General features: G+C 37.2%; 1 protein-coding gene across 2 annotated transcripts in view; it reads right to left on the bottom strand.

Moving 5' to 3' along the window:
* Thsd7b (thrombospondin type 1 domain containing 7B) overlaps positions 1 to 12,700 on the bottom strand; it is an 866,887-nt gene that overhangs the window by 513,225 nt on the left and 340,962 nt on the right. The gene's annotated exons all lie outside the window — the stretch shown is intronic.

Raw genomic sequence — 12,700 nt, forward strand, 5'->3', positions numbered from 1 at the left:
ACACACACACACACACACACACACACAAATACACACACACACCACACACTACTGGAGTTAATATACAGTCACTACTTTTCTAACTGTAGACTTTTGGTCTGTACAATGTGGTACCACAAACACGAAATTAATTCAATTGCCTATAAAAGAAGAAATTATTGGCCTGGAGATGAAGCTTGGTTGATGGAATGCTTACCTAGAAGTCATGAGGCCCTGAAATCCAAACCCCCAAGCATTCATAAAACTGGGTATGGTGATACATACCTGCACTCCCTACATATGTGAAGGAGAGTAAGGAGGATCAGAAGTTAAAGGTCATCTTTGGCTGCATAGCAAATTTGAGGCTAGCCTGGAATATATGAGATCCTGTTTCAAAAAATAAAAATCTGTAATAAAAACAATAACAAAAATAACCAAATAAGTTTTCCAAGGGCCAGAGGGTCAGAATGACAATAGGAATTTCTGAGTTTACATTTACTGAATAATTTATAAGTTATTTTTGGAAGGGTCTCATTATGTAACAGATTTTTGGACCCTGCTGGGTAGTCCACACTGGCCTCAAACTCAATCCTCTAGTTCCAAACTCCTAAATAATGGGTTTAAAGACATGTACCCTCACACTTGCTGTTTTTTTTTCCTTTTTTAAAAAAGAGTAGCTACTAGTAAGCTTAAAATTACATATGTGGTTCCTATGTGTGACCCAGACATGAACTTTTCATTGGATGCTGCTGCTCAAAATTGATCTGTGGAGGAGCATCCTTGCCTATGGCCTCCTGAGTTTATCAGTATATATGGCGGGGGTGGGGGTGATGCAGAGTTTGAACTTTGAAGATGCTCCAGTTAACTTATGAAAAGGAAATACCAGTAAAGCTACATTGCCTGTATGGCCAGGTGGGAGTTATATAGTATTAGATAGTGACATTTAGGCCCCATGCCCAAATATCTTCCTTTTTAAATTTTCTAAATCTAGAAAGTTCATTAAAACCTCCACTGCATGTCCTAAATCAAAGGGAATCTGTTCTTTCAGGCTGAGCTATAATGGAGTATTTGAGGAAGTATAAATAGAAGACAAATCAATTCAGGTTGATAATAATCCAGGTCAAAATTCAATGATAGATTTTTAAATAATAACTATATACAAATTAAATCATATTTCATTAAGAAATACTCAGAGTTCACCATGTATCCTTTATTATTAAGTAATATAAATATATTAACCAGAAGGAAGAAGTTGAAGGATAGATTTCTTTGATAGGGCAAGGTCACACATACAGTATGGTGCAAATGTCTTTAAATGCTTAAGGGTCTTACATGAAAATGAGATTGTTGTTATACCTTGTAAGCACATAATATAGGAAAAAAGCTACTTGCTAATTGCTACTCTGTAAAGGACTTATTTAGCATGAAGCTAAAACCTTATTCTGAAGTGATTTCAAGAGGAATTTGCTTTGTCTACAAGACATCTGCACCCACTGTGCCTTTTCAAATGGGTGACACATGATCCTACTCTCTTGTTGAGCTGGTTGGTAGATCAGTCAGAGCAAATCTGCTGAGTTGTATCTAAGTTTCAGGCTTTCACCCACACAAACTGTAAAGGTATTGGTTTGGAGCTGACAGTGACTTAATGTTGGGTATTGAACACATTGAAAATGTTGACACTCAAAATTCTGGAGCATGAACACAAGGGGTTTCCCTACACTGCCAAGAGAATGGTCTACTCTACCTGCTCAAAAAGAAACAACCCCACCATATGAAATGGGCTTCAAAAAGTCAGTTCATGCACTACGGATAGATCCTATCCCCACTACCAGGGGTCCCACAAACAGACCAGGTTACAAAACTGCAGAGGACATGGTTTGGTCCCATGCAGGGCCCCAGTTCTTGGTCTAGAGTCCATGTGCTTCTACAAATTCTGGTCAACTGATTCTATGGGTTTCATATGGTAGGATGCCTTGCTTAACCTTGATGCAGAGTGCGGGCCGGGGATGGGTGAATGGGGGACTTGACCTGCCTCAACTGAATGTGCCAGGACTTACTCTTTCTGAGGTCTTACTCTTTCTGAGGAGTGAGGGGAGTGAGATTGGGGGAGGTGGGGAGGAGGAGAGGAGGGAGGGACAATGGTGGTTGCTATGTAAAACGAATAAAAAACAAAACCAAAATTTAGAAAAAATTAAGAATAAAAAGAAACATCCCCAAAGACAAACACATATATGGCTTGGGTGGGGGGCAGAACCAGAGCCATAGGAAGGGAAGGAATGAGTGAGGGAAGAGGCTGTGGAAGCAGAAAGGTGTGATCAATTATAGTAATCATGGAGTATAAAATGATAATCCCCTTTGAACTGGTGGAGAGGACCACCCACATCAATAAAGCACAATGATAAATAAGACACACATGTCTTTTTGGCAAACATTCCTTTCAGATTGTTCCCATCAGACAACCTCACCTCCCAACTAATAGAATTAACTGTGGAAACACACCCATGGGTCAATTCTGTTCCCCTCCCTTGTCAATTTCTTTTGCTTCATTTTTCAGCACAGTTCATTGCAATGCAACTCCTTGTCTAAATTCTAAAGGATTGACTGCTCTCCTAGCTTTGACAGTCCCTTATCTAAATATCAAAATTCCCATACGTATTTTGGTATTTGTCTTCTCACACAAAATTAACAAAAGAGCAAATAAACATCACTTCTAGTGTACATTTCTCGTGCTAATTCTCAACTGTATACTTATTGAAAATCAAAATGGAGAACCTTTATCTACCTTATAAATATGGATCCTTCAACTCAAAATATGTAAGAAATGAAGGCTTATCAGGACACAGGGCATGACAAAGTTGTTGTGGAAAGCTGAATTTAAGAAGTAGGATATGATGTTCAAAACAGGATTACAAGGTAATGCCAAGCTTCTTTGAGAAGCTTTATATCTGACATGAAAGAAGAACAAAATGAGTTGACCTGCAAATGGGTCTAAAATTTACTGTCCAACTCCCCCTCTACAAAGGATAAAAGAGAAAGCAGGCAGAGCTAACACACTGAGCTTCAGAACTCCAGGAGTGAGCAGACTGATGTGGGGAATTTAGTCAACATATCTTTTAAGCTTTTATTCTGTCTCAAACTTGTTGGAAACTGAGTAAAAAATAATTATCTGTCTCTCTATAAAAGGTTACAGATCTTTGAGGATCTTTAACAGAATTATCACCACAGGAGTTTCCTAAGGGTCATGAGGAAAAGCTTACATAAGATATAAGAATCAACTAGCAAATGGGAATCCGCAGTCTTAGCTAAAAAGCAATTAGAGTTAGCGAAGTCATTGAAGTCATTAAAAGCTTTGATGCTGAAGCCACTATCTGCGCATTGTGCCCCCCCCCCCCAACCACCCGAAGGGATTTTCATTGGAGTAAGTTCTCTTGGGAGCCCTGTGGTTCCCGGAACTTCCTTCCAACCCAAAGAACTTCAATAGTTGCTGGATTTAGCTAGGAAGAAATTAGACTGGTGAGTCAATTAGTGAGAGGGAAAATAGCTTTAAGTTAGGGGAAAAGGTACAAGCTATAGGAGCATTCACTTTTCCCACCATGGTGAAGAGCAGGAAAGTACATCTGGTGCTAGAAGGTGAAGACTTGAGGCTTAGGTCTTCAACTCCAACAAGTCAGGCAGACTTCAACTTCTGTGATCCTCAGTTTGCACAAACCACAAGGATTAAGTTACATCAGTATTTTCCACTTTCCTCTACTACTACTGAAACTTTCTCATTTCGAGGCCCCAGACTAGGCTTACAGAATTAGAAGACCCATTAGATGAAGCCCAGAAGGCAATAGACTTAGCAAGAATAAGAGGACTAATTTAATTTTTAAAAAAATGTTTCTTTGTAATTCTTGATAAATGGATGATTAAATTGCCTCTGTCCCCAGATCCCATTTCCTTAAACCTTATTTTATTTAGTACTTTGCCTCAACGTGAGGAGATATATAAAAATTATTATTAAATCAATGAATGAATGATACTTTCAATCTGAAAAATGATAGATATGGTTGTAGCTACAGGCAGTTAAGAGTAGACTCACAGAATCATATCAGTCTCTGAGTGCATCTTCGATGCAGGAAGGAGAATGTCATGTGTAACATTTGGGAAAACCCTACAGCATTCCTGGTCTATCCCCTTCAAGGAAAGAAACTGTGGTAGAAAACAGGGCGAGTATGATGCATACAAAAAATTATCTTGCACAGTTTCATCTCCATATTCCATATATTACCTTCTCCTGTAGAACGGGAATAAGTAAATTTCTCTGTCCTTGACTTTTAAAAGGGCAGGGATGAAGTCATGTATTCATACACCTGTTCAAGGTGAGAGTCATTGTGGACAATACAGAACAAAATTAGAAATCCACTCTCCTGGCCCCAATACACTGCTTCTTCCTACTCATGTCCTTGGAATCAAGAAATGGGTCCCATTATCTCTATTTTTCTACACTTGTGTCTGTAGTGTCCAGATGTGCTTTGAACAAAAGGGAGCAGGTGTCACTCAAAAGCTACCACAATGCACACCTCACCTTAGACGAGCAGAACTGACTCGGGTGTGTAGCTGATAACATCAGAAAGTGAACCCCTCAACGCAGCTGACACTAAATATCCATAAGTGATACAGAAAATAAAAGTCAGAAGAGAGGAGACATAACAGACAATACAATGTAGGAAGCGATATTTCAGATAACTGTTCTTCAGGGTAAAAGTCAGAAAGTTCATCACTATTTAATAAAAAGAACAAAAACGTGAGCTGGGAACACAGCTCACTGGTAGAGCACTTGCCAAGCATGTATGAGAGTCTGGGTCAGTCTCTGTCACTTCAAAAATCTATAAATATTGTAATAAGTCAATTTCATAATAAGAAAGAGCTTTTCAGAGAACAAATATCCAATTATCTGACTTTCATAAAATTGGAAGTGAGTCAAATACCAGAGGTTTCCTTTTTCCTTTTAAAATATTTGTATCATAATAGTTAAGCACAATACTCTAAAACTATCCCTAAACATTAAAAATACTAACATATTTACCCTAAATATGTGAAATAAAATTTTAATTTACTAAATCATCTTTTTCCACTTACATTTTGATGCTGTGTTTTCAGAATAAAGCCATTCACCCATCAATGCAGAGCCGAGTTTGTCTGAAGTAGATACCAGTACATTAGCCATACAGGTCAGCAATGATTTTGGAATTGTTTTATGTAATATCTCAAGAGTTCTGCAGCAGAACTCTGTTAAACATTTATCCCACATAAAATTTTTTCATACTTGCGAACTGAATACCAACACCTTATAATATCCATTTGCTTCAGAGAAATGTAGTAATATCCAAAGCAGAATACTATAATTTTCTAAATAATTTTAATTGTATAATTCAACCATAATAATTTGCATATATGTGAACACTACAAAGTAATATGATTGCTAAAATACTCTGTACACAAGATTTCTGTGGGTAAATGAATCACCCTTAGTCTCAGGACAAGGAGTCTGATAACTTCTAGCAGTATCTATGAAAACGTCACTGGTCAACATAGTGTTCATAGGGCAGGTGATACCTTAAACTATTGCAGACCTTGATACATGGGTGTGCTACTTACTCAAATCTAAACTCAAAATCAGCACTTCCTATAATGACCAAGTCCTTTAGAATTGTGTTCTTTTATAGGTTTTTCATTTGTGTCTAAGAAATCCTGGAGATATTTCATGACTGTGTATCTTGGTTAATAATGTGCCAACCCCAAACTCCTCATCATCCCTTATGTAAACTGTTGCATGATTCTTCTCATATTGTAGCCTGTAGGCTTCTTGAAGTCCAATCATCTTTGAAGTGAGGCCCATAATCTAAATTCACAGTACAATACCCGCTTTATTTGCAATAATTTCAGAATGACCTCCACCACATGACAACTCAGGGTAGTGGGCCTTATGTTAGAGATAAGGAATGACTACTCAGACTCAAGTCATCCTAACAGGAAGGCTGTCAATAATGTGTCCAATGATTGGGCCAACCTCTACTAGCTCCTAAATACTTACAATTGCATCTCTTTGCAGAGAGAACAAGTTATATAACTATTCTATTGAAAGAAACTTTTCTGTTAGACCCGATTCTAACTCTAATTTTACAGATGAGGAGGCTGACACATTTTCGTTTTAAAAGGAAATTTAAAGGCAAAGCCCTTTGCTCTTCTAGGATGTTAATTTAATCTTGCACTGGAATATGCTTTTTATACACCTGAACTATAAGATGCATGGTAATATGCCCAAGCAATCTGATTTTGTGTTTCTCCCTCCAATTGGCTTTGGTTTTCTCACATTGTGGGTTGATATATTCATCCCCATTCCAGATACATGGCATGGTGCTTAGCCAGTAGAAGTCTTAATAAATATATGAATGATTAACTTAAAAATGAATAATTTGCTATCTTGGAGTCTTTCATGGGTTAGTTTCTGTGATGCGATTTTTTTCTTTAAAAACGGATCTTCCTGACAATTCTAATGTTATTTCAATTTTACAGATGAAAGAACTAGAGTCTTACAGAGTCTGTATGACATCCTTATCATCATACACCTAAGAAATGGGACAGCTCATCCCAAACCTTGCAATCCCTACCTCAAGCTTAGGATCTTAATTACTAATTAGTTAATTACTTAGGCCTCTGGGCATCCATAGTGTGCCAAATACTCAACAGAGTCAAGAGAAGTCTTCTGCTACTTACATTTAAAAGAAACATCAAGTATTCTCTTCTTTGTCAGTATCAATAAAGGAAGTTTGGACAAGGTGTCCATATATGACTCCTTAGATTCTGTGACTATGTTTTGGTGGGTTAACAACCTATGAAAGACAGAGGATCTGACAGAAAAATCCCATCTGTAGAGCTATGCATGGGACATATGAATTGTCTGGATTTGTATAAGAGAAATAGGGAATGTCATTAAAAAACTCTCATTGACATCAATATAAGAACTGGTGTGAGAATGGTGAAAGGTGATGATAAATAGAACAGACAAATTGTATTTCCAGTTATAAGTAAATTTACCAGTAGATTGAACATGAGCTAAGGGGCCATTGACAGTGAGTTATCAAGGCATACACTACTTTTCTATCATGAGTATTTGGGAGACGGAGATAATTGTAGGTTTCTGGGCACAGTGAGAAAATTCATAAGGATCTGGGAAGACAGTAAAAAAATACAATATGGGAAATACCACATTTAAAATACATTATTCAAACTGTAATACATGTTATCTAGGTCTGCATTCCAAATCTACAAAGCATTAGTGCAACATGGACAAAATTTGTCCAGAGAATAAACATGATTAAATAATAAAGAACACTACATCTTCAAAGAGATAAGCTCAAGAGTTTTATTATACTGTATGGTGACTACAGTTAAAAGTCATCATGCCTGACAATGACTAAAAAGTATATATTAGGGTTTCTCACCATCAAAGTAGATGATGCTCATCATAAATACTTTGAGTCTCTCATCCTCAATTTCTTCACATATCAAAACAATGCACTGTATACTAGACAAACAAATTTGCTTGTAATAAGGAAGAAAAAGCAGAATCTAAAAGAATACCATTAAGGGATACAACCATATATTCTGTAGGCCTTGGAATTAGAAAAAAACATCCAAATACACCTGCTTTTTCCAGCTTTTCTCTTAATGTTGGAATCAATTCATTCTCAAGAGAACCCAAGAAAATCTCTAGAAGACACAGGAACCACTTAATTCTGCCTGAGCACACGGCAACCTGCTGAGTGAGTCTTCCCTCCTGAGAGAAGGATGGGGAATTAAAACTGGAGCAGGAGCATGGGGAAATGCCCAAGGAGAGTTTGGAAAGAATATTAAGATTTTCGTATACGAAGGTGGGTAAAATAAAGAAATGTTTTCACACCATCCCACTTGCTGGGCATTCACATGTTTTAAAAGACTCAATAAATAAATTTGGAAGCAATGACTTAGTGACAGACATTCTGCTGCCAAAAGGAACCTCATTACCTCATGGTTTGGCACTCAAAACAAATCCAGTCTAGCTGACAAAATGAAGTCGAGTGAGATATTCAACGAAAGAATGCCACTGTGTTAGACTTAACATGTGATTTTTCTGACTCTGAAAATGAACATTTGACTGTTCATTAATGAAGTGCAGGGTGTGTGAATGAACGGAACGAAGAGGAAGGTGTGTCAAAGTTAAAAGAAGTGTCTCTCACTAAACCCAAGAACATAGGCAGGCAATGGCATTCATTTCTTAAAAATATCTACTGAGTTGTTATCTGTATTTTCCTGGAAAATACATGAACTGAATGTGTACTATGATCACAGAAAGTATGCTTGCTCTCAAGAATTCTGCAAGGTGTAAAAAGGCGAAATAAGACATTTTAAGAAAAATCAAGATTATAAAGGGAAAGAACAATAATAAATGTGGAGGGAAAGGAAGAGATGCCCCATTCATCCCCTTCCCCTTTCATATCCACATTACACATTGCCTATACTTATAACTGTTGATCTGTCTCACTCTTTCTTTCCAAACACAGCCATCAAGTCTAACATCTGGCACCTTTTAGAGAATAGAGCCTATGTGAGAACTGGTGTTAGTACTTTATTTGGGCAGTGAGATGTCACTGAAAAATCTGTACTCATTCTTAGGTCCTTGACAATCTCCCTGTTCTGTGAGGTTACAAGCTTTGGTTTCAGTAACACATAGAACAGAATTATTAACTTTGCTGAGCTAATTTTGAAAAAAAAATATATGTATACACAGGAAGAACACCTGCATTTTTCCCTTTACAAATTCATATTAAGCAGGATCCATGTCTCAGCAAAGGTGTATGTATGTACAAATGATTTCTTTTTCTCATAAGCAAATGTAAAGCTGTCTCCTTCAGCTACCCTGCATCTTGTTTTCCAGCTCTGTCCTGCTCTCACTTAAATCATGTGACGTATTTCTTGAGCTAAATAAATTGAGAAATATATAATGTCAAGAAGTGCCTGATAATTTAATTAGTGATAAAATAGGAGCTCTCCAGTAGTTTTGCTAATCATGCTAAAGTAATAAGCACACCCACATTACATCAACATAAGTCTGTTATACTTGATTTAGAAAATCACTGAACTTAGATTTTTTAAAAGCCAATCAAACATAGCCAATAAAAATAAACCTTAATTTAGACTTCTAGTGACCAAGTTGTCTCTAAATATTTAGTAATCATTTTTCCTATGGAAAATGCTTCACATTTTTAGAGAAAAATTTAAAGCTATATTCTACTTATGTCTTTATCTAGTTCTATTTGTCTCACTATCATCTATCAACCATTCAGTAAAACAATCAACCATATGGTATATGTTTGCCTCTATAATAAAGTAGGACTTAAATAATAATATGTGTAATTATTTAAGTCCTATATGTGTATGTGTATATGCATATATATATTTCACTGATTTTCTTGTTTCCTGTAATTTCTAGAAAAATTGCCTACACTGTTACAGTTGCTTATATCAAGATTATTGTTAGGTAACTAAAGAGATGGACTCAAATTTAACCCTGGACTACTTGTGGACTTTGAATTACATAGCAATAACCTGTGTAAAACTGACTTTCAATTCCCAAACACCATACTACCGTTTATGTATTTGAGATACAGGCAGAGAGAGAGAGAGAGAGAGAGGGAGAGAGAGAGACAGAGAGACAGAGAGACAGAGAGAGACAGAGACAGAGACAGAGAGAGACAGACAGAGAGAGTGAGGAAGAGAGAACACAGTCTAATAGAAGAGGTCTAACAGGTCCCAGAGACTTGACTTATGATGTCATCTTCCCTCCTTGTGCTCCCCTCCTCTTTCCCTTGGTCTTCCTCCTTTGTCTCATTCCCTTGCTTATTAATAAGGCATGCTCCCTGCCTTAACTCACTTCTTCCTTTCAGGGATGGTTCACTGAGGAATATGGAGGTGTGCCTGTCAACATTATACTTCCATCCTTCCCTGCTGATTTTCCTTGTATTCATCATCCCAGTAAGAGGAAGTTTCCAAGGTGGAAATAAAACCATGCATTTATTTCTTTAGGCCCCAGCAGGATTCTTATTAAGTGTTCTGTTGTGAGGTAGTAAAGGCTGTTCCGTTCAGCTGTCTGTCTCCTCCTTAGCACAAACAAAATAAAATGATAAAATGCTACCACCTTGTTTAAACAGCCGGTTTGGTTTTCTTCTCAGGGTGACAGTAAAGGACATTTCCTAGTACTATACTCATGATACGTCATTCTCACCCTCAAACGAGCTTATTGACTTCAAGACCAATTCTATAGTAAGAGTAAAGGGTATTTCCAGTCCTTGACAAGACTGAGGAGTTATCTTCTTCAATGCTACCTTAAGAAATAGATCCACCTGTTCAGAACTAAAATTATTTATACTTCAAAATATTCCTGGACATCCAAATAAGTTTGCAAATAGGATTTTGCCACTTATGAGAGTATCCTTAGCATATTGACATTTTAATATTCTTACAAAGAGCTGAGCATGAAAAGCTTCATTCTCTGCTTTCAAGACTAATCATACTATAAAAAATAAAGTATTAACTCCAGAGTAGTACAGAAATTCTCTTTTTCTAACACCTGTAAATTCCCTTACTTCCTTAGTTCTCCTCACAACAGGTTACAGGCCACCTCAATACACAAGCATCAATACCCTAAATTCAGGTCCTATGTGCTCTCTACCAACAGTCACAACAGTAGACCTCTAACAAGCATTGGCTCCTCCATAGGATTACCTTCAGGGGTCCTTGAATGGTTTTGAAATTCAGTGTTTGCAATGATCACAAGACTTGAAGATACCAAAGCACAATTATTACATTGCTTTCCTAATTAAAAGATAAAGAATCATTGGAGGGATACCGTTATAATGGCAGGACATAGACTAAAGTAAAGCTAGCCTCTGACATAATTTTTTGAAAAAAGAATGTCACCAGCTTAAACATTTTTTAATGATGTAGGAGAGAGAGTGATTATCTAAGCCTCACAACTTTTATTTGATCCTCAAATCCAAGGTCGTATAGACAGAACTGACTCCAAGGCCTTGTCCTCTGATTTACATATAATCAAGTGGTACACATGTATGTTCATGCACATAAATAAATAAGTTAATGTATTTATTTTAATTACTTTAAAAAAGAAATGTCACTAGTTTGGGCATTTATTACTACCATAGCAGACAAATTTGAACACAGTTAAATCCTGTTGACCTAATTTGACAAGCCATCACTGTACTTTACAATAGAAATTCAAATGTTCTCTTTCATTTAATTTGGGTCTAGAAGAAATTTGTGTACTACTAGGCTTGTCAAAGGTTACATATGAAAGAATTACAAGGAAGGAAAGTAACAGACAAATGATCCTGCTGGTTCACATGTGCTACAGAGCAAAATAAAACCTTTGATAATTTCTAGAGAGTAAGTGGGTCTATTTGGTGTAGTCCGTATGACTGTGCTATATTAGAAAAGAGATTTATTTGCTGTGTGCAGCTCTGCACAAGGAGACATGGTTGAGTCAAATATCAGTATGTTTGTAAGCCCAGACATTCCTTCCCTCAGAACAGAGGGCTTCTAAAGTACTCAATATTTCAACATTAACCTAAATATTACTTTTGAAGTGATGGGTAATATCCTTCTGGATGTATGTTTCTCTTGTTGGTTGATGAATAAAATACTGATTGGCCAGTAGCTAGGCAGAGAGTATAGGCAGGGCTACTAGAGGAGAAGAATGCTGGGGAAAGGAGACAGAGAGAGGCAGCCAGGAGACACCATGTAGCTGAGGAAGGAATAACAGGTCCAGACCCTTTGCCAGTAAGATAAGACCACATGGAAATATTTAGATTAATAGAAATGGGTTAGTAATTAAGAGACAGCTAGCCAATAAGAAACCTGAGCCATTGGCCAAACAGTTTATAATTGATATATCTCTATGTACTTATTGAGGGCTAATCAGCTGTTGGACCAGGCTAGAAAGAAACTGAAGTGTGCCCTGGCCTAGGAAAGCACCTTCATTTTTCCATGCTTTATTCAGATGGTACTCCATCTGTAATGAACACCTCTTCCTTGTTTGTTCTTTCATTGTGTAGTCCATCTCTACAAGTTTTTCCTCATTTTAATCCCCCTGCCTAATCTAGCTTGCTTTCTGGGACTGTGGTAAAAGCACTCTGACTAACAGCAACTTGCAAAGTGCTTAGTGGGCTTACAATTCTCTGCCACAATCCATTGCTAAGGGAAGGAAATCAGGACAAGAACTCAGGCAGGAACTGAAAGAAAAAACCATGGAGGAGGATGCTCACTAGCCAAGGATCACCTGCCTAGGGAGAGTGGTACTCACAATGTTCTAACCCTTCTACAATGATCATCAATCAAACACTCTCTCACAGATATGCTCACAGGTTAACCTGATCAAGGCCATTCATCAATTGAAGTTCACGCCAGGTGACTCTAAGTTGTGTCCAGCTGACAATAAAAAATGTCTAGGATACTTCTCTTTATGAAGGTTTCATTAACAAAGCTGGAAATATGGTTGAAGAAACATTGGAAATAGATCTATTAATAAGAGCATCGTGCTTTATAGAAGATACAAAGTCAAAGCAGAAAATAGGTAGGTCATAGATAATCAAGTCTTTATCTCTGAAGCTCCTTGAGCTGCCAT

This window comes from Mesocricetus auratus, unplaced genomic scaffold (assembly GCF_017639785.1).
Source record: "Mesocricetus auratus isolate SY011 unplaced genomic scaffold, BCM_Maur_2.0 Super-Scaffold_100676, whole genome shotgun sequence".
Classification (NCBI taxonomy): domain Eukaryota; kingdom Metazoa; phylum Chordata; class Mammalia; order Rodentia; family Cricetidae; genus Mesocricetus; species Mesocricetus auratus.